This window comes from Ranitomeya imitator, chromosome 3, assembly GCF_032444005.1.
Source record: "Ranitomeya imitator isolate aRanImi1 chromosome 3, aRanImi1.pri, whole genome shotgun sequence".
NCBI lineage: Eukaryota > Metazoa > Chordata > Amphibia > Anura > Dendrobatidae > Ranitomeya > Ranitomeya imitator.
The window spans coordinates 140,042,838-140,070,449 of NC_091284.1; the positions used below are offsets into that span (position 1 = coordinate 140,042,838).

Genomic DNA, 27,612 nt, shown 5'->3' on the forward strand with positions numbered 1-27,612 from the left:
GTGGGGGTAAACCACTGTTTGGGTGGATTTCACCTGCGGATTCCTATTGAGGAACAGGTGTAAAACGCTGCGGAATCCGCACAAAGAATTGACATGCTGCGGAAAATACAACACAGCGTTTCCGCGTGGTATTTTCCGCACCATGGGCACAGCGGATTTGGTTTTCCATAGGTTTACATGGTACTGTAAACCTGATGGAAAACTGCTACGAATCCGCAGCAGCTAATCCGCTGCGGATCCGCAGCCAAATCTGCACCGTGGGCACATAGCCTAATTCTAACCCTAACCCTAGTTCTAACCCTAATTCTAGCCCTAACCCTAGTGGAAAAGAAAATATATATATATATATATATATTTTCTTTATTTTATTATTGTCCCTATCTATGGGGGTGATAAAGGTGGGGGGTCATTTACTATTTTTTTTATTTTGATCACTGTGATAAAACCTTGATCACTGTGATAAAACCTATCACAGTGATCAAAATGTACCTGGAACGAATTTGCCGGCCGATTCGGCGGGCGCACTGCGCTTGCACCCGCCTTTTTGGAAGATGGTGGTGCTCATGGAGAAGACGGACGGACACCAGGAGGCTTGGTAAGTATGAGGGGGTGAGATCAGAGCACGGGGGCTGGATCAGAGCACAGGGGGAGCGGACAGGAGGACGGGGGAGTGGACAGGAGGACACAGGACGGAGGGGAGGAGATCCGTGGTGGTGGCGGGGGCAAATCGCGGTCTCCAGCCATGGCTGATGCTATTGCAGCATCGGCCATGGCTGGATTGTAATATTTCACCAATTTTCATTGGTGAAATATTACTATCGCTCTGATTGAAAGTGAAATGTCACTTTCAACAGCCAATCAGAGCGATCGTAGCCACGGGGTGTGAAGCCACCCCCCCCCCCCCCCCCTGGGCTCAAGTACAACTCCCCCTGTCCCTGCAGGTCGGGTGAAATTACAGTTAACCCTTTCACCCGACCTGCAGGAGCGCGATCCGACCATGACGCATATGCTGCGTCACAGGTCGGATTGGCACAGGTTTTCATGATGCATACGCTGCGTCAAAGGTCGGGAAGGGGTTACAGAGAATCTGTCACCAGGCTTTTGCTTCTGCATCTGAGATCAGCATAATGTATGAGCAGAGACCCTGATAAGTATAAATACATGTGTGGTCAATACAAAGGAATGGCACATGACTTTTTCCTTACAAAGACCTTACAAAGGACCAAGGGGCACTTATGGAGGAGAGGAAAGTCAATAGTAGCAGCTAAGTAGGAAAGGGTTCTTTACAGTTAGAGCAGTAGTATGCCCAACCACAGGAGATAGTAATGACAAATGCTATAACAGCATTTAATCTAGCGATAAAGTATAACTGGTTCATCAAGTTCAACTTTTCTCCACCAAATCTTTTCAACCTACTGTATATAACCATGTAATACAAGAAACATCCCACATGACCCAGTTATTTCCATCACATTTTAGATCTTGTTAAAGTCAATTAGATCCTTATATTTGCCCAGTTTTAATCATTAACAGAACAGTGCCTGCCAGCAGAGCTCATCAGGATCATAACCAATTATGACATCATATAAGTTCTGAACTTGACTGTTGTTAAACACACCGGTCTAGTAGAACCATTACTGGTGACAAATGGCAAAGTTATACTTTGTATTCGGAATCTTCTTATCCTTCCCATCACTATTCTCCTGTATTCCTGTTTCCTGTGACTTTGAGACTCTCATTGGAGATGATGCCAAGTTCTGCAGTGGTAACATCCGTGTCATATACCCAAACATGGGTGATGTCTCCTGCATTTACATACCAGACTGCTTTGAGTACCCAGACAGTTTAATCAAAGTTTGGGGCCCTCCTTGGATCAAATTCTCTACAGCCGAACCAGAAAAAATGTATACCTTGATTATGGTAGATCCTGATGCTCCAAGCAGATTTCAACCAACATACAAATTTTGGAGACACTGGTTGGTCGCTGATATACCCGGTCATGTTCTTCTTACAGGAAAACATGTAACAGGAAACGTTTTATCTCCATACCGCCGACCAAATCCACCAGCGCAGTCAGGATATCACAGGTACCAATTTCTGATCTACAAGCAATATCCGGGAGTTTCCCCATCACTCCTTCCAGGTGAAGAACATTTTGAGTCATGGGACGTTAATGCTTTTGTTCTACGCTGGATCCCAGGATTCCCAGTTGCTACTACTCAATTTATGATCCAACATCCTGACCGCTCTGATTTTGGGATTGGGAATGATATTTAATGAATAAAATCGTTATCCATATTGCAGAATATCTGACATTAAACAAAACCTTCACTCTCATATGTATTGACTATGCGTACTCCGTGCACTATAAATCTGGATTAGCTACACTCATGCAGCTCCAAAGTAGCATGTTCCACTAAAAGGTACTTCGTTGTTTATATAGTAGCATTATCATTATACAGGCGTCTTACATATGAACTGCTTATTTTCAATCATCCGAGTCATACAAAGAATGCCCTCCAGTGTTAATAGTACTTAGAATACTAGACATCTGACGTATAAATTAGAATAATCGTAAAAGCGCAGTGTATAACCAATAAACATTTATTATGTAATCATTTGTCGTCAGGCGAGAGTGAACATTTCAAACATGTTCACAGACCTTAGATATTATTCTAGAAGATTTGAGATTTATTCCATTTAAAAAAAAAATTTAAGGGTATGATTTTTCCATTTCCTCAAGTTCAGTGTTTTATACTGGAATATAGATGCATAGAAAGGCCGGGGTCACACTAGCGTAGAATATGGGCGAGTGCGATGCGAGAACACATTACATAGCACTCGGACCAGTGTTAGTCTATGGGGCAGATCACATCACGGTATTTTTCTCAGGTGTATTCGACGTGCGTGTAAAATTGCAGCGTGCTGCACTTGTACGCATATATCGCCCGAGACTCACCAATGCAAGTCTATGGGTGCGAGAAAAACTCGGACACCATACGGATCATCCGTGTGACTTGCGAAAAATACGCAGATTATGGTATTTTTCATTAAATTCAATGGGGAAAATCAGTGAAAAATGTAAAGCCATATGGATGTCATAAAGATACATGGGTGTGAGAAAATCGCATCACCGCATTGCAAACGCAATACACACGGATGACCATACGGAGAACACTTGTGCGACTCTCGGCAGGGAGACTCGGACTCATTTTCCATACGGTAAGTGTGACAACATATATTCTCTCTTCTGAGTAAGTCGGCCGATTATGCTAATCACACTCTGACCTGAGGTTGATGAGAGTGTGGTCAGAGTGTGATCAGATTTTCTGAGATGATAAAAAAACAAAAAAATAATGGGAAAAAAAATTTCTCCATCTTCTCCATTCTGTCAGTTTGTGAAAATAAAACTGCACTTAGATATAATCCGAGAGCAGTCCAATGGTTTCCATGTGCTCATTGACTTTCATGGCAGAGTGTGATCCGAATATTGGATCCAACTCGGACACGCTGCAACAAAAAAATCGGACATGTGAACAGCCCCATAGCATAACATTGGTCTGAGTGCGATCCGATATTTTGTCGGAAAGCACTTGGACCGAAAATACAGTCATGTGCATGAGCCCAAAAAGACAAAATCCTTCCTGACCACATGTATGGCAAACAGAATAGCTGCCGTTCAATAGTTCAATGTCAGCAGTCCAGTACCGTACATTATAATATTAAGGCCGGGGTCACACCGGCGTAGAATACGGGTGAGTGCGATGCGAGAAAACATCACATAGCACTCGGACCAGTGTTAGTCTATGGGGCAGCTCACATCAGCGCCTTTTTTCTCAGGCGTATTCAGCGTGCGAGTGAATTTGCAGCATGCTGCGACTACACGTGTATATCGCTCGAGTCTCACCAATGCAAGTCTATCGGTGCGAGAAAAAAACTCGGACACCACATGGACCATCTGTTTAGCTTGTGACAAATACACAAACATTTTCCTCATTTCAGCCCACTGAGCCATAAAATTCAATGGGGAAAATCAGTGAGAGATGTAAACCCATACGGATGTCGTACGGATACATGGGTGTGAGAAAATCGTATCATTGCATTACACACGGATGACCATATGGAGAACACTCGTGTGACCCCGGCCTAAGGGTATGTTCACACGTTCCTGATTTCCATCCTTTTTTTTTCAGGACTGTTTTTTAAAAAACTGCAGCTCTTGGCAGAAAACGCAGGTCCTTTTTTTGGTCCTTTTTTTGTCCTTTTTTGATGCGTTTTTTGATCCTTTTTTTGATCTTTTTTTATGCAGTTTTCTATGCAGTTAAAATGGCTGAAAATACCCTAACCCTACCCCTAACCGTACCCCTAACCCTACCCCTAACCCTACCCCCAACCCTACCCCCAACCCTACCCCCAACCCTACCCCCAACCCTACCCCCAACCCTACCCCCAACCCTACCCCCAACCCTACCCCCAACCCTACCCCTAACCCTACCCCTACCCCTAACCCTATTCTAACCTTAGTGGAAAAAAAAAAATTCTTAATTTTTTTTATTGTCCCTACCTATGGGGGTGACAAAGGGGGGGGGGGTGTCATTTACTATTTTTTTTATTTTGATCACTGAGATATAACCTATCTCAGTGATCAAAATGCACTTTGGAACGAATCTGCCGGCCGGCAGATTCGGCGGGCGCACTGCGCATGCGCCCGCCATTTTGCAAGATGGCTGCGCCCAGGGAGAAGACGGCTGGACGGACACCGGGACACCGGGTAAGTATAAGGGGGGGGAGATTAGGGCACGGGGGGGCATCGGAGCACTGGGGGGGGCATTGGAGCACGGGGCGGTGGGATTGGAGCACGGGGGGGCGGGATCGGCGCACGGGGGGGCAGCCACACTCCGCCCACGCACTTCCGCCCGCTTCCCCGCACTTCCTGCTGCAGCAGTTCGGCACCACAAACCGCAGTAAAACCCGCAGATATTTTTTTCATCTGCGGGTTTTACTGCGGGTTTGACCTCACAATGAAGGTCAATGGGTGCAGAACCGCTGCGGCTCCGAAAAAAGAAGTGACATGGTACTTCTTTTTTCCCGCAGCTATTCAGCACGGTTTTTTTTTTTGATTTTCCGCATTGTGGGCACAGCAGTTCCTGTTTTCCATAGGGTACAATGTAATGTACCCTGCATGGAAAACAGCTGCGGAGCCGCAGCGGGAAAATCGCGGCAATTCCGCATGAAAAAAAGGATTGTGTGAACATGGCCTAAAAGGGTTTTGTCTTATTCTATTAAAAGGGTAAAATAGCAAAGTACTGGTTACCTCAAGCACCCTTGCAATTTACCTCTTATTAAAAAAGCTCCCATTCTCAATAGGGTGACTAGTATCCTAAGAAAGGGGATCACTTGCAATCTCCTGTCTCTACAGATGGCAAGCGCTGCTCTCAAGCAAAGCAAGCTGTATCCACTTGCAGCATAAGGCTGCCGTCACACTAGCAGTATTTGGTCAGTATTTTACATCAGTATTTGTAAGCCAAAACCAGGAGTGGGTGATAAATGCAGAAGTGGTGCATATGTTTCTATTATACTTTTCCTCTATTTGTTCCACTCCTGGTTTTGGCTTACAAATACTGAGGTAAAATACTGGCCAAATACTGCTAGTGTGACGGCAGCCTAAAGCCCCCGTCACACATAGCGAGATCGCTAGCGAGATCGCTGCTGAGTCACAAGTTTTGTGACGCAACAGCGACCTCAGTAGCGATCTCGCTATGTGTGACACGTAGCAGCGACCAGGCCCCTGCTGTGAGATCGCTGGTCGTGTCGGAATGGCCTGGACCGTTTTTTGATCGTTGAGGTCCCGCTGGGTAGCACACATCGCTGTGTTTGACACCTTACCAACGACCTCGTTGACAGGAAGTCCCATTGAATCGTCATGAAATAGCATCGTTGTACAGGTCGCTACAGTTCGCCGCATCGCTGCTGCATCGTTGGGGAGATCGCACACTGTGTGACATCTCACCAGCGACCACATAGCGACGCAGCAACGATCCCTGACAGGTCGTATCGTTGTCGGGATCGCTTAAGCGTCGCTATGTGTGACGAGGCCTTAAGAGAGCTGGCCATATTTATCCATACTGTCTAAGTTGCAGACAGTGAAAACTTTGGCTAGACAGTCTTAAAATGAGCCTGATTTAGCAAAGTGGTTAACTCAGTCAATTTTTAAAGGGAAGCTGTAACTTGGGTCATGATGCCCAAACAATGAACAGCGTGAATCAGAGCCTGGCTCTACGATTGCCAGGTATGCTTTTATGTGTGTAAATAGGGAGAGTCCTGTCAATCATCTGGAGTGGGCATATGGCCCCTGGTTGGCTCTTCAAACTATGCTCTCTATCACTGATTAAGCTCATCAATATTCCATCACAGCAGACAACCACAGCCATTGATTGGTGGCCAGCACTCACGTCACCTAATGTCAAGCAAGCATCAGGACACCTGGCACCGTGATGAAACAAAGTCGGTGTAGAATGTGAGTTTAAGCTTTAAAAAGGAGTTGTCCAAGTAATACACACCACCTTTAATAGATAATACCCTGTGTTAGTATAGTAAAGTAAATTTTGGGGATAATTAAAGGGACACTGTCACCTGAATTTGGAGGGAACAATCTTCAGCCATGGAGGCGGGGTTTTTGGGTGTTTGATTCACCCTTTCCTTACCCGCTGGCTGCATGCTGGCTACAATATTGGATTGAAGTTCATTCTCTGTCCTCCATAGTACACGTCTGCACAAGGCAAGATTATGTATAATTTATACAAATGAATATTTTCTTACGTGCACATAAAGGACATATATATATATATATATATACTAGATTGTGGCCCGATTCTAACGCATCGGGTATTCTAGAATATGCATGTCCCCGTAGTATATGGACAATGATGATTCCAGAATTCGCGACAGACTGTGCCCGTCGCTGATTGGTCGAGGCCTGGCGGCCTCGACCAATCAGAGAGGCGGGATTTCCAGGACAGACAGACAGACAGAAAGACAATAGTAGTAGTATATGAACAATGATGATTCCAGAATTCGCGGCAGACTGTGCCTGTCGCTGATTGGTCGAGGCAACCTTTATGACATCATCGTCGCCATGGCAACCATTATGACATCATCGTCGCTGTGCCCGTTGCTGATTGGTCGAGGCCTGGCGGCGTCGACCAATCAGACGCGGGATGTCTACGTCCTTTATGACATCATCGTTGCTGTGCCCGTTGCAGAGAGGCGGGATTTCCAGGACAGACAGACAGAAAGACAGACAGATGGAAAAACCCTTAGACAATTATATATATAGATAGATATATATAAAGTGCTGTAGGCAAGTCAAAAAATATATATTAAATATGTAAGCTGGATACCCCAGTAAGTAAAAAAATTATTTCTAAGTATAGAAGCCAAGATCATATGTAAAAAAGTATAAAAAAGGTTATATATATATATATACACATATATAAAAAAGTATATATATATATATATATGCATTATATAGTGGGAAATCTGCAAAAAATCCACAAAATTAATGAACTTGCTGCGTTTTTTTTCACGGAAAAAAACGCATCATGTGCACAAAAATTGCGGAATTCATTCTAAATGATGGGATGCATAATGTATAAAAATCAGCAACGTGTGCACACAGCCTTAATGTAGACTATCATAATACAATTCTAAGAACTCAGATGTTTTGGTAAACAACTTCAGGTGTAAAATTAATACCTCAAACAATTTTATTTCACAGTTGGTCACAAGGAGAATGAATGGAAGCTGGCAGCATGCTGGCAAGCAGATTTTCTCCAGTGGGTGATTCCCGTATTGGCTGTGAAAAACTGGCCATCAATGTGTTAGTACGAAAACATTTACCTTTTTCTAAAGAAAAATAAAGTGAAAAAAAAAAAACAAAAAAAAAAAAACAGAAAGGTACAGCTTACAACTTAGCAGTGGGAAATTTTCCTATGGCTTAATTAAGATTTATTAAAGGAGTCTGTGTCATTCTTTCATTAAAGGACTGTGTGTGTGTGTGTGTGTGTGTGTGTGTGTGTGTGTGTGTGTGTGTGTGTGTGTGTGTGTGTTTTTATACGATATGACTATGGGGTTAGTAATGGGGGGAGTCTTATTCACGCCTCTACATTACTAACCTCGGGACTTGATGTCACCTGACAATACAAAGATAACATCAACCACCCCCAACTACCTCCCCACATGCCACTGCTACAGGGCAAGTGGGAAGAGCGAGGCTAAGTGCCAGTTTTGGCATATCTGATAGATGCGCCTTTTCTGGGGTGGCTAAGAGCTGATATTTTTAGCCTGGGGGGGCAGTTTCCATGGCCCCTTCCTAGGCTATTAATATCAGCCCACAGCTGTCTGCATAGCCTTTGCTGGTTTTTAATTATATGTGTCACTGACATCTATATATCTATGTATTCTATGTTTATATATCTATTCTATCTATTCTAATCTAACCTGTCACACTGTGATTTTACTGTACTCGGCACATGAATTGCCGGCTTTTCAAAGGAGATCAGTATGTAAAAATTCAACAGCACTCACATGGTTCAAGTGCTGTGCGATTTTTTTTCTCGCCCCCATAGGCTTGTATTGGAGAGTCTTGGTGCCAATCGCAGCATACTGCGATTTCACATGCATGTTAAATACACCTGAGGAAAAAAAACAAAACGCTGATGTGAGCTGCCCCATAGATTAACACTGGGCCGATTGCTATGCGATGCTTTCTCGCATAGCACTTGGCCGTATTCTATGTTAGTGTGACTCCGGTCTAATTGTGTAGCTTTGCCACTTAACCAAATCCAAAACTGGGTTTTGATGAATTTCTTAACCCATCATCAGAGTGATTAGAACTCCATTTTTCTGATACAGAGCTCCAGGTCTCCTACATAAAATATTGTATATTTACTAAATGTACAGTAAATTAATAAAAATTTTCCATTGTTCCAATTTCAGATCGATCCTCCCTCCTGGCTCCTGAACCTTGACTTGCTTATTTTGGCAAATTCCAGCTTCATCCTTCTCACGGTGTTGTTATTATGATGGGGGTGGCTGGCACAGTTCATTAGCCCTAACCAGCCCTCTTTTCTGTAATGGCTGATGAAGAAAGGCAGCCTAACTAATGAACTGAGCCAGCCACCCTCAAGCATTTATCAACACAAAGAAAAAAGGAAGCAGTGTCAGTGGTTCCAGGACCAGAAGAGACCTAATTTCCTTTGATTAATGATTTTCTTACTGTTTGGGAAGAACTTACAGTGTACAGTTCAAACATTAATATAATTTCAGATCTCCATTTAATGGAGGTGGCAGACAAAGCTTTTCTGTAATGGGTCTGTCCAGGTTTGGCACGAAAGACTTGTGAATCTTCACAGCGTGCACTGTGCGCATTGTCAGGATTCTCCATAAAAAAATGGAAGAGAACATTTCCATCACACCACATTTTAGGAAACACTTGTCTTTATTTTCCTGAGTGCCAATGCTAATGACCGACCGTAAATATCAAATACAAAAAAGAGGTGGACAGGCCCATCAATAATAAAAAAAAAAATCTTCAAGCTTTATTACAAATAAAGGTCTTTAAAAATCCATACAAGGATGATGTGGTACAGAAACTGCTCTGATGCTGTCCACCTCTTTTGGCATTGTCTGGATTCTCCATTGACTCTGCATTGATGGTGGTGAGACAGAGTATGCATTTTTCTGGACACATTTTGACTAGACTATGTTCGGCTTTGCTCCGTAAGTGTATTAAGGGAACCTGTCACCCCCAAAATCGTGGGTGAGGTAAGCCCACTGGCATCAGGGACTTATCTACAGCATTCTGTAATGCTGTAGATAAGCCCCCGATGTATCCTAAAAGATGAGAAAAAGAGGTTAGATTATACTCACCCAGGGGCAGTCCCGCTATTGGTCCGGGTCCGGCACCTCCCATCTTCATCAGATGATGTCCTCTTCTGGTCTTCACGCTGCGGCTCCGGAGCAGGCGTACTTTCTCTGCCCTGTTGAGGGCAGAGCAAAGTACTGCAGTGTGCAGGCGCTGGGCCTCTCTGACCTTTCCCGCCACCTGCACACTGCAGTACTTTGCTCTGCCCTCAACAGGGCAGACAAAGAACGCCTGCGCTGGAGCCGCAGCATGAAGACCAGAAGAGGACGTCATCTGATGAAGATGGGAGGCGCCGGACCCGGACCAACAGCGGGACCGCCCCTGGGTGAGTATAATCTAACCTCTTTTTCTCATCTTTTAGGATACATCGGGGGCTTATCTACAGCATTACAGAATGCTGTAGATAAGCCCCTGATGCCAGTGGGCTTACCTCACCAGCGATTTTGGGGGTGACAGGTTCCCTTTACGTGAGACAGTGCATGGCTAGTCGGAATGTGGCCAAGAGTATGCACATCGTATACTTGTGATCACATAACCGGCCTGTCCAGGAGCAAGAACCAGAGAATCCTTATAAGCGTGCGCAGTGCACAATGTTAGGATTCACAAGTCTGCAGTCACTCTGTGTGACTGCAGACTTTTGTGCCAAACCATAAAGTTTCATTTAACTCAAGATTTTAATACTGAATAGATGAGAAAACTCAAAGTCATCTTCAAAAATCTAATGCATTCTAAAGTCTCCTTGGGATTACATAGGTTTATAGAGAAGTAAGAAAACAATTTCATATAAATGATGGTAATTCTGAAATAAGATGTTGAATAAGCACAAATAAATAATTTGGGCTTCCACATATTTTTGGGCAGGTGTATTATGCGGGATGCTTATATACTTAGACGGTGCTTACAGTTAACTCCATAAATATCTGTTATTGTTCAGGAAATTACGGTTTGAAGAAAACACTTTAACATTTGTGTGCTAATGTATATTGATTTTACTCAGCGACATATCTTTTTAGCTAAGAACTTGTGAATGCTTCATACACCAGACTGACAAGATAAGACCAGTCATTTCTGAATTTACTGTATTTATTATAAATATCAACGTCCTGAAAAAAATGACTATAGTTCTATCATGCATCTTTCTGAGAGAATAACCTAAAGCAAAAATGTACAGCAATTAGTCAGAGAAGACATTTCAAGGTTAAGTATGGTGAATGCTACAAGCTATGTACAGAACAAAATACTGTCTATTAAATATAGACGGTCAATGCAATGTGTCACGGGGTCCTTCTCCGGTACCACACAATCAACAGAGCAAGAGTATAGTAAACAATTCCAAGACCTTTATTTAGGCAAAAATACAAAAGATCCATATACGATCCACCACACAAAGGATAAAATAGTCCAGAACACGAATGCAGTTCAGTAACCGGAGAAAAGTCCAACAATCCAGCAGACAGAGGATAGCAGAGTCCATATACTCTTCTTTCTCTCTGAGATGCTCTGAACACATCATCATTCCACACAGGACTCATCTGTGTGTCACCTCCCGGAAATTTACAAGTCCCTCTCCTCACTCACAGGTTAGGAGGGTGGGTCACAGGGGCTCATTGTTTCAACAAGCTAGTTCAATATGTCATTAGCATATTAGCAAACAACATTATTCACTGACCCCATGGAGAGATAACAGTACAGGACTGTGGGGGCTGATATCAGATAGCAAATAACAGCAATTAATCAATTGGCAAATAACTCATCCTACAAGAGAACACCATATCAACTATATCAATAGTAAAAGAATAAAAACTGAAAATGTAGGCCCCTTAACCCCTTCATGACCAGGGGATTTTTCGTTTTTCCGTGTTCGTTTTTCGCTCCCCTCCTTCCCAGAGCCATAACTTTTTTATTTTTCCGTCAATTTGGCCATGTGAGGGCTTATTTTTTGCGGGACGAGTTGTACTTTTGAACGACATCATTGGTTTTAGCATGTCGTGTACTAGAAAACGGGAAAAAAAATCCAAGTGCGGTGAAATTGCAAAAAAAGTGCAATCCCACATTGGTTTTTTTTTGGCTTTTTTGCTAGGTTCACTAAATGCTAAAAATGACCTGCCATTATGATTCTCCAGGTCAGTACGAGTTCATAGACACCTAACATGACTAGGTTATTTTTTATCTAAGTGGTGAAAAAAAATTCCAAACTTTGCTAAAAAAAAAAAAAAAAAAAAAAAAATTGCGCCATTTTCCGATACTCGTAGCATCTCCATTTTTCATGATCTGGGGTCGGTTGAGGGCTTATTTTTTGCATGCCGAGATGACGTTTTTAATGATAGCATTTCGGTGCAGATACGTTCTTTTGATCGCCCGTTATTGCATTTTAATGCAATGTCGCGGCGACCAAAAAAACGTAATTCTGGCGTTTCGAATTTTTTTCCCGCTACGCTGTTTAGCGATCAGGTTAATACTTTTTTTTAATTGATAGATCGGGCGATTCTGAGCGCGGCGATACCAAATATGCGTAGATTTGATTTTTTTTTATTGATTTATTTTGATTGGGGCGAAAGGGGGGTGATTTAAACTTTTATGTTTTTTTTATTTTTTTCACATTTTTTTAAACTTTTTTTTTAAACTTTTGCCATACTTCAATACCCTCCATGGGAGGCTAGAAGCAGGCACAACGCGATCGGCTCTGCTACATAGCAGCGATCTGCTGATCGCTGCTATGTAGCAGAAATGGAGGTGTGCTGTGAGCGCCGGACCACAGGGTGGCGCTCACAGCCACCGGTCATCAGTAACCATAGAGGTCTCAAGGACCTCTATGGTTACAATATACAAGCATCGCCGACCCCCGATCATGTGACGGGGGTCGGCGATGACGTCATTTCCGGCCGCCCGGCCGGAAGTGGTAGTTAAATGCCGCTGTCTGCGTTTGACAGCGGCATTTAACTAGTTAATAGGTGCGGGCAGATCGCGATTCTGCCCGCGCCTATTACGGGCACATGTCAGCTGTTCAAAACAGCTGATATGTCCCGGCTTTGATGCGGGCTCACCGCGGAGCCCTGCATCAAAGCAGGGAAGCCGGCATCGGACGGTATAGTGAGGAAAGAATGGTTGTAGATGACGAGGAAAAAGCGAACATATTAAACACCTTCTTCTCCACGGTATTCACGGTGGAAAATGAAATGCTAGGTGAAATCCCAAGAAACAATGAAAACCCTATATTAAGGGTCACCAATCTAACCCAAGAAGAGGTGCGAAACCGGCTAAATAAGATTAAAATAGATAAATCTCCGGGTCTGGATGGCATACACCCATGAGTACTAAGAGAACTAAGTAATGTAATGGATAAACCATTATTTCTTATTTTTAGGGACTCTATAGCGACAGGGTCTGTTCCGCAGGACTGGCGCATAGCAAATGTGGTGCCAATATTCAAAAAGGGCTCTAAAAGTGAACCTGGAAATTATAGGCCAGTAAGTCTAACCTCTATTGTTGGTAAAATATTTGAAGGGTTTCTGAGGGATGTTATTCTGGATTATCTCAATGAGAATAACTGTTTAACTCCATATCAGCATGGGTTTATGAGAAATCGCTCCTGTCAAACCAATCTAATCAGTTTTTATGAAAAGGTAAGCTATAGGCTGGACCACGGTGAGTCATTGGACGTGGTATATCTCGATTTTTCCAAAGCGTTTGATACCGTGCCGCACAAGAGGTTGGTACACAAAATGAGAATGCTTGGTCTGGGGGAAAATGTGTGTAAATGGGTTAGTAACTGGCTTAGTGATAGAAAGCAGAGGGTGGTTATAAATGGTATAGTCTCTAACTGGGTCGCTGTGACCAGTGGGGTACCGCAGGGGTCAGTATTGGGACCTGTTCTCTTCAACATATTCATTAATGATCTGGTAGAAGGTTTACACAGTAAAATATCGATATTTGCAGATGATACAAAACTATGTAAAGCAGTTAATACAAGAGAAGATAGTATTCTGCTACAGATGGATCTGGATAAGTTGGAAACTTGGGCTGAAAGGTGGCAGATGAGGTTTAACAATGATAAATGTAAGGTTATACACATGGGAAGAAGGAATCAATATCACCATTACACACTGAACGGGAAACCACTGGGTAAATCTGACAGGGAGAAGGACTTGGGGATCCTAGTTAATGATAAACTTACCTGGAGCAGCCAGTGCCAGGCAGCAGCTGCCAAGGCAAACAGGATCATGGGGTGCATTAAAAGAGGTCTGGATACACATGATGAGAGCATTATACTGCCTCTGTACAAATCCCTAGTTAGACCGCACATGGAGTACTGTGTCCAGTTTTGGGCACCGGTGCTCAGGAAGGTATCATGGAACTAGAGAGAGTACAAAGGAGGGCAACAAAATTAATAAAGGGGATGGGAGAACTACAATACCCAGATAGATTAGCGAAATTAGGATTATTTAGTCTAGAAAAAAGACGACTGAGGGGCGATCTAATAACCATGTATAAGTATATAAGGGGACAATATAAATATCTCGCTGAGGATCTGTTTATACCAAGGAAGGTGATGGGCACAAGGGGGCATTCTTTGCGTCTGGAGAAGAGAAGGTTTTTCCACCAACATAGAAGAGGATTCTTTACTGTTAGGGCAGTGAGAATCTGGAATTGCTTGCCTGAGGAGGTGGTGATGGCGAACTCAGTCGAGGGGTTCAAGAGAGGCCTGGATGTATTCCTGGAGCAGAACAATATTGTATCATACAATTATTAGGTTCTGTAGAAGGACGTAGACCTGGGGATTTATTATGATGGAATATAGGCTGAACTGGATGGACAAATGTCTTTTTTCGGCCTTACTAACTATGTTACTATGTTACCATGATAATCAGTAAAATATACATATACACAAAATGATACCCACATAATATATCCCATCATCACACCATGTTCACACTAGCATGAACATCACTTTTAAAAAGATCTGTTTTGCACAATGCTAAAAATAATGGAAAATCAGACAGAATAGAGGAAACCGAGTGTTACATATAATACATATTGAATATGACTCATGGACAAACGTTTAGGACCACGTTTTTATTTTTTGAAAGCCCGAAATCATGTTTTAAGTGCACTTAAAAAAATTGACAAGTGTCACAAAAAAGTGCACTAGTATACAGTCAATTGTAGCCCTCTCCAACAGGAGAAAGGGCCCTAAAAAACCTATCATTGTCCCTCTGAACCAGAAGGCCACAGCAATTGTCATGGGTCAAGTTGCCTCCTCTAGCCGAAGTCAAGGGAGGCTCAATCTCGCTTCTAGCATCTGCCTGGGCTCCCACCTAAGTGAGCACTAGTAGCCATCAAGGTCCCTAGAGAGGAGAGCTTGGGGTCAGGGGGAGTGGAACCTGATGGCCACATACTCCCCCATAAACCTACTAGAAGGCAACCCGTAAGGGAACTGTATGCTGATAAATCCCAGTGACAGTACACACCTGCAAAGGGAGACACACAAGTGAAAACAAGACAAACATGTTAATGATATGCAAAGGATGAAAAAATAGCAAGAACATTTTCAAAGCATCTTTATTTATTCAGAAATCCCTGCCCTTACACGCCTTTGCTGCTATCAATGAGGTTATTAATGGTTGTGTGAAGAATGTTCTGCCACGTGAATGTACCTGGGCAACCACTCATCAAGATCCATTTTAATATGCAACATTATAAGTTTCTAAACACTTCCAAAATCTGTTTGCTGTCAATAGATGAAAATATTAGAGATTGATCCTCTTTGGGATCCTAAAAATGTAAATAGAGCCATTCATTTGCATGGGGACAGAAGTGCCATAAAATGCCTTCTGCTTGCCTCCTTGCCAGCAGCTTTACAGTTTTAGCTTGAACAAAAACAGATAAATCTTGTAAAAATGGCTTTGTTAAACCATCACTGCAGAATTTTTTTTTCAGCACTGGAGTGGTGCTTCTAACATAAGAACCATTCTCCCGATCATATACTCATCCTCCAGTGTCTTCACCTTCTCTCGGCGCCACTCCTGTCCCACGGGACCATCTTCTAACCGCAACTTCACAAGCTCTCAAGGCAAGTCTATGAGAGCCAGAACGAGTCAGAGTGAGGCTCTCATAGACTTGCATTGAATTGTGACCTCCAGCTCGCTCCATCAAACACTGGAGCAATCCAGCAGGTCACAAACTACCAGAGGTCAAAAGGAGAGACCGTGATAAAAAGGTGAAGAGTAGGGTCCGGGACATTAGACTAGAAGCAACACTCCAGCGGTAAAATAAAAAAATGCTGGAGTGGTACTTCAAAAAGGGATCAAAAAGCGATGCAAAACAGAATCCAAAGTGTCGCTTTTTAAACGGTTGTGTTCGTTTAAAGGATGTATCCATTGAAAAAAGGAAACCGGTTTAAACTTTGCCTCCATTTTTGCTATCTATTATCATTTAGCTGTTGACTCTTTTGCCTGAAGTCACACAACATAGAAGCCAAGTAAAAGAAAGTGGCTTCAGCATCCAATAACGATCACCTTGCTTTATTATGGCATCACAAATAATGAAACAGTAGCAAAGTATCGACCCCTAGTCAAGTTGGACAAAAACTCAGACCTATACTTGAGGTTGAACGCTGTTGCTGTTCCTGCATTTGTAATGCCATAATATAGCAAGTTGATCATTATTGGATTTTGAAGTCACCTTCTTTTGCTTTAAATTGTCTTGGGAAAAGGGATCAACCAACATTTGGCTTCCATGTATCTACATAGTATTGAAGCTTGATGCTGTCTCAACACCACTATTGACAGCAAAGAATGTGTCAGCCAAGCAAGAGGAGAGATGGGAAGGGAACAGACTGAGCCGAAGAGACTCAGGCATATGAATTCAAAGGCTGATTTCTCAATAACAAAGAAATAGAATGGTCATATTAAAAGGTATTATTGGACTTGTCTTTGAAAGAGCTACATTCACATATACAGTCATGGCCTAAAGTGTTGGCACCCTATACACATGATTATTTCATTTGTGAGTTCTGGAACAACACAAAAAAAAAACAGAAGAAAAAAAGGCAAATTTGACCATTTCAAATAAAACCCCAAAAACGTGCAGGCCAAAATTGTGGGTAAACAACTTTGCTTCAAGCATGTAATGCTTGGTCAAACTCACCTGTGACAAGTAACAAGTGTGGGCAGGGCAGGGCTGCTACCAGGTATTTCAGGGCCCCATACTGGCAAAATTTTTAGGGGCCCCCATGAGACTCCAACCAGGCTCCAGCTCTGCTCCGCCGCACACCTTACACAGTCCCACTGCCCACTCTTGGAAAAACTCCACTTCTGCACCACATCCTGACCAATCACACATAAACAGTTCCTATCAAAGACCAGATTACATACGTAGTATTTACATTTTGTTTTGGCCAAATTATTTTCTAAGCCGCCACCATGACAAGGTAGACTCTTCCAGCCGGGCCCTACTTTACTCTAACATATTAAACATTTGTTAAAATATCCAATACTATTTTAGGTATGTTTTTATTTATTTGAAGGAAATGTGTCACATACATTATTTTAAATGACCAATAATACAACATACAGGGACAAATACCATTACACTATGGCAAAACCACATATTACCACCACATAGTGACCGAATAAAACCACACAAAAGGGACAAATACCTTCACACCATGACCAGACCATATAATACAACCATGTAGTCAATGAATATTGTAATACTAATAATTAATTAAAAAAAAGCACAATAATAATATTACCATAAGTGCTATAATACACAGGAGATCTGTACATGGTTTATAATGTCAATGTACAGGTAATAGTGACTCACCGGTGACATACACAGGAGCTCTGTATATAGTACATAGTGTATAGAACACACACACTGTCTCACCAGTGACCTCTCTAGTTGAAGTAATTCATTTTCGCTTTGCTTCTTCATGCAGTGGACACCGCCATCACTTCTTCCAGCCAGGACTAATATCTGCAGAAAATAACCCCGAAACAGCTGTCTGTGGATGGATACCATGCTTGGCATAGGTGGCTTTCCTTCATAGGATGCTGCCCTTCCCGTGGTTGTTCCTTCCCGGGGAAAGGCCTGGCTATTCACTGCTTGCGTCGAGAAACACGTGATGGTGTCTCCGCAGCTTCTTTACATGCATCTGCATATTTCCCATAAGGGATGAGGGCAGTGTTCTGGAATCACTGCGTTGAGAAACATGTGATGGTGTCTCCGCAGTGTTGGACGTTTTGGTCTCCCCGAGGCCAATCATCTGTGCCTTTATAGCCTTTTTACTAGGCACTGCTCCTAATAGCCAGATTCCTACTCCACACTGATGAGGGGCAAAAACCCCGAAACAGCTGTCTGTGGATGGATACCATACTTGGCATAGGTGGCTTTCCTTCATAGGATGCTGCCCTTCCCGTGGTTGTTCCTTCCCGGGGAAAGGCCTGGCTATTCACTGCTTGCGTCGAGAAACACGTGATGGTGTCTCCGCAGATTCTTTACATGCATCTGCATATTTCCCATAAGGGATGGGGGCAGTGTTCTGGAATCACTGCGTTGAGAAACATGTGATGGTGTCTCCGCAGTGTTGGATGTTTTGGTCTCCCCGAGGCCAATCATCTGTGCCTTTATAGCCTTTTTACTAGGCACTGCTCCTAATAGCCAGATTCCTACTCCACACTGATGAGGGGCAAAAACCCCGAAACAGCTGTCTGTGGATGGATACCATGCTTGGCATAGGTGGCTTTCCTTCATAGGATGCTGCCCTTCCCGTGGTTGTTCCTTCCCGGGGAAAGGCCTGGCTATTCACTGCTTGCGTCGAGAAACACGTGATGGTGTCTCCGCAGCTTCTTTACATGCATGTTGTGAATTCTGTGGCTGAGTTCACTTCTGTGGTCACAAGTGGTATTGCAGTCTCTGGGCTTCCTCTCTCAGGTGTTTTGGTGAGCTCGTTGGCTGCCTTGCTATTTAGCTCCACCTGAGTCTGTCTTCCTTGCTCCTTGTCAATGTTCCAGTGTTGGATCTGAGCTACTGCATCTTTCCTTGGGCCTGCTGCTCTGCTAGATAAGTGCTTCTAGTTTGTTTTCTGTTTTTTCTGTCCAGCTTGTTATTATCTTTTGCTGGAAGCTCTGAGAAGCAAAGGGGTGCACCGCCGTGCTGTTAGTTCGGCACGGTGGGTCTTTTTGCCCCTTTGCGTGGTTTTCGTTTTAGGGTTTTTTGTAGACTGCATAGTTCTCTTTGCTATCCTCGCTCTGTCTAGAATATCGGGCCTCACTTTGCTGAATCTATTTCATTCCTGCGTTTGTCTTTTCATCTTGCTAACAGTCATTATATGTGGGGGCTGCCTATTCCTTTGGGGTATTTCTCTGAGGTAAGTCAGGCTTGTATTTCTATCTTCAGGCTAGTCAGCTCCTCAGGCAGTGCCGAGTTGCATAGGTAGTTGATAGGCGCAATCCACTGCTGCTTCCAGTTGTGTGAGGATAGATCAGGTACTGCAGTCTACAGAGATTCCACGTCTCAGAGCTCGTCCTATTGTTTTGGGTTATTGCCAGATCTCTGTATGTGCGCTGATTACTGCACGCTGTGTTGCCTGATTGCCAGCCATAACAGTACAAGGAGCCTTTCAATGATTTCCAATAGAGGGAAAAAAGAAATCCTGACATCATTTTTTTTTCTTAGCTCTGTCTTCAGTCTTTTTTTTCCCCTAGACATTAGAGTGCTTCAGGACACAGCTGTGGACATGGATATTCAGGCTCTGTGCTCCTCAATGGATAATCTCGTTGTAAATGTACAAAAGATTCAAGATACTATTGATCAGAAATCGATGCTAGAACCAAGAATTCCGATTCCTGATTTGTTTTTTGGTGACAGAACTAAGTTCCTGAGCTTCAGAAATAATTGTAAGCTATTTTTGGCCTTGAAACCTCATTCTTCTGGTAATCCTATTCAACAGGTTTTGATTATTATTTCTTTTTTGCGCGGCGACCCACAGGACTGGGCGTTTTCTCTTGCACCAGGAGATTCTGCTTTGAGTAATGTTGATGCATTTTTTCAGGCGCTGGGATTGCTTTACGATGAGCCTAATTCAGTGGATCAAGCTGAGAAAAATCTGCTGGCTTTATGCCAGGGTCAGGATGATGTAGAAGTATATTGTCAGAAATTTAGAAAATGGTCAGTACTCACTCTGTGGAATGAATCTGCACTAGCGGCTTTGTTCAGAAAGGGTCTCTCTGAAGCTCTTAAGGATGTAATGGTGGGATTTCCTATGCCTGCTGGTTTGAATGAGTCTATGTCCTTGGCCATTCAGATCGGTCGTCGCTTGCGCGAGCGTAAATCTGTGCACCATCTGGCGGTATTGTCTGAGAGTAAGCCTGAGCCTATGCAGTGCGACAGGACTATGACTAAAGTAGAACGGCACGAACACAGACGTCTGAACAGACTGTGTTTCTATTGTGGTGATTCTACTCATGCTATTTCTAATTGTCCTAAACGCACTAGGCGGTTCGATAGCTCTGCCGTTATTGGTACTGTACAGTCCAAATTCCTTTTGTCCATTACCTTAATGTGCTCTTTGTCATCATATTCTGTCATGGCGTTTGTGGATTCAGGCGCTGCCCTGAATCTGATGGATTTGGATTATGCTAAACGTTGTGGATTTTTCTTGGAGCCTTTGCGGTGTCCTATTCCGTTGAGAGGAATTGATGCTACACCTCTGGCCAAGAATAAGCCTCAGTACTGGGCCCAGCTGACCATGTGCATGGCTCCTGCACATCAGGAAGTTATTCGCTTTTTGGTACTGCATAATTTGCATGATGTGGTCGTGTTGGGGTTGCCATGGCTACAAACCCATAATCCAGTATTGGATTGGAACTCTATGTCGGTAACCAGCTGGGGTTGTCAGGGAGTACATGGTGATGTTCCATTTTTGTCTATTTCGTCATCCATTCCTTCTGACATCCCAGAGTTCTTGTCGGACTTTCAGGATGTATTTGAAGAGTCCAAGTCTGATGCCCTTCCTCCGCATAGGAATTGTGATTGTGCTATCGATTTGATTCCTGGTAGTAAATTCCCTAAGGGTCGTTTATTTAATTTGTCCGTACCTGAACACACCGCTATGCGCAGTTATGTGAAGGAGTCCCTGGAGAAGGGACATATTCGCCCATCGTCGTCACCATTGGGAGCAGGGTTCTTTTTTGTAGCCAAGAAGGATGGTTCGCTAAGACCGTGTATTGATTACCGCCTTCTTAATAAGATCACTGTTAAGTTTCAGTATCCCTTGCCATTGATTTCTGACTTGTTTGCTCGGATTAAGGGGGCTAGTTGGTTTACTAAGATTGATCTTCGTGGTGCGTATAATCTGGTGAGAATCAGGCAGGGAGATGAATGGAAAACGGCATTTAATACGCCCGAGGGTCATTTTGAGTATCTGGTGATGCCGTTCGGACTTGCCAATGCTCCATCTGTTTTTCAGTCTTTTATGCATGACATTTTCCGTGAGTATCTGGATAAATTCTTGATTGTTTACTTGGATGACATTTTGATCTTCTCAGATGATTGGGAGTCTCATGTGAAGCAAGTCAGAATGGTTTTCCAGGTACTGCGTGCTAATTCCTTGTTCGTGAAGGGATCAAAGTGTCTCTTCGGTGTGCAGAAAGTTTCATTTTTGGGGTTCATCTTTTCCCCTTCTACTATCGAGATGGATCCGGTTAAGGTTCAGGCCATCCAGGATTGGACTCAGCCGACATCTCTAAAGAGTTTGCAGAAATTCCTGGGCTTTGCTAATTTTTATCGTCGCTTCATCTGTAATTTTTCTAGCATTGCCAGACCATTGACCGATTTGACCAAGAAGGGTGCTGATTTGGTTAATTGGTCTTCTGCTGCCGTGGAAGCTTTTCAGGAGTTGAAGCGTCGTTTTTGCTGTGCCCCTGTGTTGTGTCAACCTGATGTTTCTCTTCCGTTCCAGGTCGAGGTTGATGCTTCTGAGATTGGTGCAGGGGCGGTTTTGTCACAGAGAGGTTCTGGTTGCTCAGTGTTCAAACCATGTGCTTTCTTTTCCAGGAAATTTTCTGCTGCTGAGCGTAATTATGATGTGGGCAACCGAGAGTTGCTGGCCATGAAGTGGGCATTCGAGGAGTGGCGTCATTGGCTTGAGGGTGCTAAGCATCGCGTGGTGGTTTTGACTGATCATAAGAACCTTACTTATCTTGAGTCTGCCAAGCGCTTGAATCCTAGACAGGCCCGTTGGTCGTTATTTTTTGCTCGTTTTGATTTTGTGATTTCATACCTTCCGGGCTCTAAAAATGTGAAGGCGGATGCTCTGTCTAGGAGTTTTGTGCCCGACTCTCCGGGGTTATCTGAGCCGGCGAGTATCCTCAAGGAAGGAGTCATTGTGTCTGCCATCTCCCCTGATTTGCGGAGAGTGTTGCAGAAATTTCAGGCTAATAAACCTGATCGTTGTCCGGCCGAGAAACTGTTCGTCCCTGATAGGTGGACTAGTAAAGTTATCTCTGAACTTCATTGTTCGGTGCTGGCCGGTCATCCAGGAATCTTTGGTACCAGGGAGTTGGTTGCTAGATCCTTCTGGTGGCCATCTCTGTCACGGGATGTGCGTGCTTTTGTGCAGTCCTGTGGAATTTGTGCTAGGGCTAAGCCCTGCTGTTCACGTGCCAGTGGGTTGCTTTTGCCCTTGCCGGTCCCGAAGAGGCCTTGGACACATATTTCGATGGATTTCATTTCTGACCTTCCCGTTTCTCAAAAGATGTCTGTCATTTGGGTGGTCTGTGATCGCTTTTCTAAAATGGTCCATCTGGTGCCCTTGGTTAAATTGCCTTCCTCCTCTGATTTGGTGCCTTTGTTCTTCCAGCATGTGGTTCGTTTACATGGCATTCCTGAGAATATTGTTTCTGACAGAGGTTCCCAGTTTGTCTCGAGGTTCTGGCGAGCCTTTTGTGGTAGGATGGGCATTGACCTATCTTTCTCCTCGGCCTTCCATCCTCAGACTAATGGCCAGACCGAATGAACCAATCAGACCTTGGAAGCATATCTGAGATGTTTTGTTTCCGCTGACCAGGATGATTGGGTGTCATTTTTGCCGTTGGCTGAGTTCGCCCTTAATAATCGGGCCAGCTCGGCTACCTTGGTCTCTCCATTTTTCTGCAATTCTGGGTTCCATCCTCGTTTCTCTTCAGGACAGGTTGAGTCTTCGGACTGTCCTGGTGTGGATTATGTGGTGGACAGGTTGCAGCAGATCTGGACTCAGGTAGTGGACAATTTGACCTTGTCCCAGGAGAAGGCTCAGCTTTTCGCTAATCGCAGACGCCGTGTGGGACCCCGACTTCGTGTTGGGGATCTGGTTTGGTTATCTTCTCGTCATATACCTATGAAGGTTTCCTCTCCTAAATTTAAACCTCGTTTTATTGGTCCGTATAGGATTTCTGAGATTCTCAATCCGGTGTCTTTTCGTCTGACCCTCCCAGACTCCTTTTCCATACATAATGTATTCCATAGGTCGTTGTTGAGGAGATACGTGGCACCTATGGTTCCATCTGTGGAGCCTCCTGCCCCTGTTTTGGTGGAGGGGGAATTGGAGTATATTGTGGAGAAGATTTTGGATTCTCGTGTCTCTAGACGGAAACTCCAGTATCTGGTCAAATGGAAGGGTTATGCTCAGGAAGATAATTCCTGGGTTTTTGCCTCTGATGTCCATGCCCCAGATCTTGTTCGTGCCTTTCATGTGGCTCATCCTGGTCGGCCTGGGGGTTCTGGTGAGGGTTCGGTGACCCCTCCTCAAGGGGGGGGTACTGTTGTGAATTCTGTGGCTGAGTTCACTTCTGTGGTCACAAGTGGTATTGCAGTCTCTGGGCTTCCTCTCTCAGGTGTTTTGGTGAGCTCGTTGGCTGCCTTGCTATTTAGCTCCACCTGAGTCTGTCTTCCTTGCTCCTTGTCAATGTTCCAGTGTTGGATCTGAGCTACTGCATCTTTCCTTGGGCCTGCTGCTCTGCTAGATAAGTGCTTCTAGTTTGTTTTCTGTTTTTTCTGTCCAGCTTGTTATTATCTTTTGCTGGAAGCTCTGAGAAGCAAAGGGGTGCACCGCCGTGCTGTTAGTTCGGCACGGTGGGTCTTTTTGCCCCTTTGCGTGGTTTTCGTTTTAGGGTTTTTTGTAGACTGCATAGTTCTCTTTGCTATCCTCGCTCTGTCTAGAATATCGGGCCTCACTTTGCTGAATCTATTTCATTCCTGCGTTTGTCTTTTCATCTTGCTAACAGTCATTATATGTGGGGGCTGCCTATTCCTTTGGGGTATTTCTCTGAGGTAAGTCAGGCTTGTATTTCTATCTTCAGGCTAGTCAGCTCCTCAGGCAGTGCCGAGTTGCATAGGTAGTTGATAGGCGCAATCCACTGCTGCTTCCAGTTGTGTGAGGATAGATCAGGTACTGCAGTCTACAGAGATTCCACGTCTCAGAGCTCGTCCTATTGTTTTGGGTTATTGCCAGATCTCTGTATGTGCGCTGATTACTGCACGCTGTGTTGCCTGATTGCCAGCCATAACACATGCATCTGCAGAAAATAACAGTTATCTACAGCACATTCCCCAACTTCTGCACTTCACCAGATGAAGAAAAAAGGAGATAGTGTTACAGTGCACAGTAACAGGACCTCCCCCACTGTAAACAGTATCATCATAAATAAAATACATCACAGCAGTAATAATATCCCTTAATCAGCCCCTTCAGCAAATGTGTCCTACATCTTGGCACCTTCCTGTAATAATCTCCCCCATCCTGGCCCCTATGTGTCTCCATCCTGCTCACTTATGTCTCCATCCTGACTCATATGTTTTCCTATCATGGCCCAATATAAGCCATCCCATCCTGCCTTTTATGTTTTCCCATCCTTATGCATGTCCTCCCCTCCTTGCCCCAAAGGTCTCCTTCCTTCCCCCCATATTTTTCCATCTTGCCCCCCCATGCGTCAACCCAGCCTGCCCCCCATATGTTTCCATCCTGCCCCCATATGCCTTGATGTCAGCCCTGTGTGTGGGCAATATAAAAATTACACCTGAAACCAGCTAAAAACATTAGATGTTGACTCAATCTTTGCATTGCGTGTCTCTGTGTGCCACACAAAGCATGGGAGAACAGAAAGAGAACCATCTGAGGACTTGAGAACCAAAATTGTTGAACATTATCAACTATCTCAAGATTACAAGTCCATCTCCAGTACACAACATAATCAAGGAGTTTACAATTTACAATCCTGTAGTTAATCACCCTTGACGTGGCTGTCAGAAAAAACTGATGAAAGGTTGTAACGCAGGATAGATCGGATGGTGGATAAGTAGAACTAAACAAGTTGCAAAGAAATTCAAGCTGTCCTTGTCATCAATGTCTGATTAGTGGCGGTGTGACATCTAGTATCCCCACCGATCAGCTTTTCTTGGTGTCAGCGGCGACTAAAGCTGACCAGTTACGGAGCAGCGCAGCTCCGTCTATTGTATAGTGGCTGCGGCAGGGTACTACACGTCCGACCGTATTCAAATCATTGGGGGGGGGCAGACATGCAGTACCTAGCCACAAACACTATACAGTAGACAGAGTAACTGGTCAGTCCCAGCAGCCACCGACACAGAGAACTACTAATTTGTGGGGGTACTGGGTGTCATACATCCACCAATCAGACATTGATGATGTATTCTAAACCTAAACAAAAAAACCTTGGTCTCCATAAAGAATATGTCTAGCTGTATTACCAAGCCATATTACAATAAGCATGTAATTTGGAGCTCTCAATAAAAGATAAGGGGATTTATTTAATGACAATATATGAGTTTTATTAAATACATTAAATATATCAGAGAAAATTACAAGTATTCATATGTGTAAAAAGCAGCTAAAACATTCACTGGCACCGTCAGAGTTGAAAAATCTAATGCCAGGAGATAGGAAAAAAATGACCGTGTCTCAAAAGGCACTATTATACACTGTTATATGGAGTGGTAATTACAAGAGGGCTAAATCTAATACCTCATACATGTCATATAACACCAATTGGTAAAGCGGACTAGATATGTTAGCTGTTCGTTGTAACTGAAATAGTCACATGTTAGGACAATCAAGAGCACTGGCCAGTGTAGTTATACTTTGTAGCATATGGCTCTCAATTGTTCCCCATCATGATCCAGTGGAGTGATTAGTAATTAATAAGCCACTCTGTCCGCAATCTCAAGGTAAAAAACAGAAATTCAGATATATAGGAGGCATTTACCTTGCGACATGCTGGTCGCCCTGTGCGATAGAGCTTGTGAGACACGCCAAAGCCTCGACGCGCGTTTCACTGCCCACGGCTTCGCCAGCATGTCGCAAGGTAAATATCTCCTACAGTATATATCTGAATTTCGCTTTTTTACCTTGAGATTGTGGACAGAGTGGCTTATTAATTACTAATCACTCCACTGGATCTTGTAATTACCACTCCATATAACAGTGCCTCTTGAGACACGGTCATTTTTTCCTATCTCCTGGCATTAGATTTTTCAACTCTGACGGTGCCAGTGAATGTTTTAGCTGCTTTTCACACATATGAATACCTGTTGTAATTTTGTCTGATATATTAAATGTATTTAATAAAACTCATATTTTGTCATGAAATAAATCCCCTTATCTTTTATTGAGAGCTCCAAATTACATGCTTATTGTAATATGGCTTGGTAATACAGCTAGACATATTCTTTATGGAGACCAAGGTTTTTTTGTTTAGGTTTAGAGTATTTGGCCTAAAGGGTGATATTCCGTTTTGGCCACGGTAATTGTATTGTAGGTTATATATATGCATGTAGGTTATATACATGATGATGTATTGTGAGGATAGACCATCAATGTTAAAGTAGTGGACAACCACTTTAATGACTATGACTTTAGAATGGGAGGTCATAAAAGATCCTGTTCTTGAATGTGTAGGTGTTCTAATACTTGTGTCCATGTAATGTACAATTTCCTGGCAAAATATTGTAAATGCCTCTAAATCTATTTGATCATCTACAGAAAACGTGAAACTTGCGTTACAGGCTACAATATATAATCTAAATGAATGTGAGGCAGGCAAGGTCTGATATATTCCCACTCATGTTCTATGCAAGACTATTATTCTATTGTGATTGACAAGAGCGGCCTTCAAGCGTTGACAAGATATTCTCAGCCACGTGATATTTCCGAGCACTTCTATGAGTCACAAATGACAAATCAGTAAAATAAACTATAAAATACCAAATACTTGACCATTAGATCTGAAACTTTAACCTCTGTACTGTAATTAATAAAGGCAGTCAACTTTCAAATTGCATATATTATTAAATCGATCTCTTGGTCCTGAAGAGGCTGGTGTACTTATTTGAAAATTCAAATGAAAGTTTTCATTCTCGATACTAAAATGAGCAATGAGAGCGATGTAGTAATAAAACATGCTAATTGTATGAAGAGGAAAAACGTTGAAAACGGATTTTACAGACAATGATATTCAAAGCAATCCGCAGGAAAAAATAAATAAATAGTGATTTCTGTGCTCACCGCCCATGTTACAATCTCTCCACTGATTAGATATATGGGTGCCGCTCCACTGCTGGCTCACAGAAGAAAGTGAAGAAAAGGAGCTAGCACTTCTGAGGACGTTCTCCACGATTGAGTTCTCTATGCT

The 27,612-nt window shown here is 43.3% G+C and overlaps 1 protein-coding gene and 1 pseudogene across 7 annotated transcripts in view; one reads left to right on the plus strand and one right to left on the minus strand.

The window, feature by feature from the left end:
- The window catches only part of CDKL5 (cyclin dependent kinase like 5), a 442,123-nt gene that overhangs the window by 339,203 nt on the left and 75,308 nt on the right, over positions 1-27,612 (minus strand). Inside the window, exon 3 of one of the 7 annotated variants that reach the window (XM_069761529.1) lies at positions 8,587-8,693. The exons of the other annotated variants lie outside the window; for them this stretch is intronic. The gene's annotated coding sequence lies outside the window, so the exon portion shown is untranslated. The remainder of the gene's footprint in view (positions 1-8,586; positions 8,694-27,612) is intronic. 7 annotated transcript variants of the gene reach the window in all.
- LOC138671570 (phosphatidylethanolamine-binding protein 4 pseudogene) lies at positions 1,648-2,277 on the plus strand (annotated as a pseudogene).